The 2500-nt window shown below is 48.6% G+C and overlaps 1 long non-coding RNA gene across 1 annotated transcript in view; it reads right to left on the bottom strand.

The window, feature by feature from the left end:
* Window positions 1-2269: 2269 nt before the first annotated feature.
* The window catches only part of LOC118223015, a 939-nt gene continuing 708 nt past the window's right edge, over window positions 2270-2500 (bottom strand). Inside the window, exon 2 of the long non-coding RNA XR_004764381.1 lies at window positions 2270-2444. This is a non-coding gene — a long non-coding RNA (uncharacterized LOC118223015). The remainder of the gene's footprint in view (window positions 2445-2500) is intronic.

Genomic DNA, 2500 nt, shown 5'->3' with positions numbered 1-2500 from the left:
TAATACAACGTCGACCTGTCCTTTCTCTTGATTACTGGCAGTTCAGGCGGCCGTCAGCGTCAATCGCCCTCGTGAACGACCAGAGTAACAGTAACGGAAAACTTCTCACGTGCGTTACTATGGCTACTGTACCAGAATTCCGATGCATGTACTTGAACCAGTTGAATCAGACGGGACATTCCCACACTGGGTATGTATTCTACATTCTTAAAACTCTACGAATAAACACACCAGGGCTTCAGTCATGTTTTGTTTATCATATTCTGGGAAAAGGGTGCATATGATTTATTTAATAAATACAACATTTGAACTGGGTTCGTTTATTTATTCAGGTCAAAACACGATTCGCCCATCTGAATGCAGGTATAGGATACGTCTTGCCACTCAGTTTGTTTTTCCTATTCTTTTTTCAGCCTTTGGTTGTTTTATTTTTTATATACAACATTACAGACGTGCCTCTGTTTCAGTCTCAGACATGCCAGGGCTTAGAGAGGGAAACCAACTGCGTTCCTTTCAAAAACAAATTTCACGCGTAAGAAGATATTCAAATTCAAAACTTCACCGGTAAAACGCAGCTCTCGGAAGGTCTCGGTCTCCGTCTTTCCTCTGCGCCGCTCAGATCCACTCAGCCCAGCGGTTGGACGACTAGAGCCCCCAGCTTATTTTTACTTCTTGTTCCATTAGCCCTTAATTACAGAAACAACTGGTTGGAGGCCGTTGTTTTGCGCGGGGGTTAATGTGGGGTTGGAGAGGGGATTTATTCGGGATGTGACCTTCTCTCGCGTTAGCTCCGGCAGTCATCAGCGGAATTAATAGAATAATCAGATTACGCGCCAACTCATAAATCATCGGCAAGCGCGCTGTCACGCGCTCGGACCCTTAATGGCTTCTATTGTTTTGCCGTCCTATTAAAAAAAAAAAAAAAAAAAACCACGCCGGCGATTCCCGCCTCGATAGGAACCGAAATGGCATTTAGAGGCCGTAACGAGCCGGGAGTGGGTGGGGGGAGGCTGGAGGGCCCGGGCCTTTTCACGACTGTTAATTTAGCGGTAATGCGGTGTGATGTCACAAGGGCGAAGGTGAGCGACTATGTAGCACCTTGGGAGGTGGGGGGGGGGGGGGGGGGCGGGGTGGTCCCAGCTGGGAACCGAATCATCGCGGAGGACGGCGGAGGACAGTTAATTAGAGCGGTATCACTTTAAACGTCTGTCAGTTAGGGCTAATGGCATATCAAGGGGTACCGTGATGTCTGAAACAGGCCTTTGTCGAGGACATTAGATTGGCTCGGCGATAGCCGGCGGTTTTATACCCTGCGCTTTATTAAGATGTCATGTCCCATGATGAAGAGGCTCAGGAAGGGGCCAGGTTGAGGGGGGTGGTGAGTGGGGTTTGGGCTTGGCCGAGGCCCACCCCCTTCTCAAAATGGCTGCCAATCACCCCTCTTCCTCATTCTGATTCCCGCATCGCTGGGTCTTCATCACCGCGGCTGACTGTGAGCGTGGAGGAAGAGGGGTCAGGGGCAGGTCACTCGGCTGAATTTCTTCTCCATCATCTTCTCCTTCATCCCCCCCCCCCCCCCCCCCCCTTTCAGGTGCAAGAGAACAAAACGTTTTCTCTCAGGCCGTCTGCCTGGTCCTGGAAGGGCGATCAGCAGCGTGTTTTCCCCATCCCTTTTTTTTATGGATCAACCAGGATCTGTTCTCATTTTTAAATTTTATTTATTTATATTTATTTTTGTGGACCCCACAGACAATAGGTGTTACCCTGGTGGCCCCACAGTGCTGCAGATCTTGGAGGCCCCACCTTCAGAGAGTGAGGGGCCTATAAACTTTATCTCCCTCTGGTTTGGGCCAATAGAGAGGCAGCACCACTAGACCAGGATTACAATGTCTCATCCCATTGGACAGCGTGTAATGAGTCTTTCACCTCTTTTGACTGCTTGTCAAAAGCGGTGCACTTTAATCACGCTTTGGGGGGGTGGGGGGGGGGGGGGGGTATGCATATAAGAGGGGTTCTCCAAATCGGACCATGTGCAGAGGGCAGTTTGTCCCACTGGACCACATGTTTCAGTGCGGCATTATGATTCAGCTCTGACCATGACTGAAATCCACTTTTCAGCTTTGCTTTTAGAAGAAAGAAATAAGTCACATTTAATTTCTGCCTGATAGGGATTAAAATAAAGCTCCCCCCCCCACCCCCAAATGGATGTCTGAGTCTGGACATAGTGTGTAAATGGAATATCGCATGAATGCCCAACAAAAAACCGTAATTAAATATTCATTATATTTTTAATTAGCGAGCCGTTCGTCCTCTGGAATGACACTGGGCCGGGCTCCTGCAGATGGGGGGAGGCGATTGGCCGTCCCCAGCGACTCAGACTATGTGAGCCTCCTCTGCTGGCCCAGACCTTCCTGCATGCTTGAAATGACCGATTTAACTTTTGTCTGAGGAAAAAAAAAAAAAGTAAAAAGCAAAGAAATAATTGTGCAGAAACATCCCA

Source organism: Anguilla anguilla, chromosome 3 (genome assembly GCF_013347855.1).
Source record: "Anguilla anguilla isolate fAngAng1 chromosome 3, fAngAng1.pri, whole genome shotgun sequence".
Classification (NCBI taxonomy): domain Eukaryota; kingdom Metazoa; phylum Chordata; class Actinopteri; order Anguilliformes; family Anguillidae; genus Anguilla; species Anguilla anguilla.
This window is presented reverse-complemented; position numbering and strand designations above follow the sequence as displayed.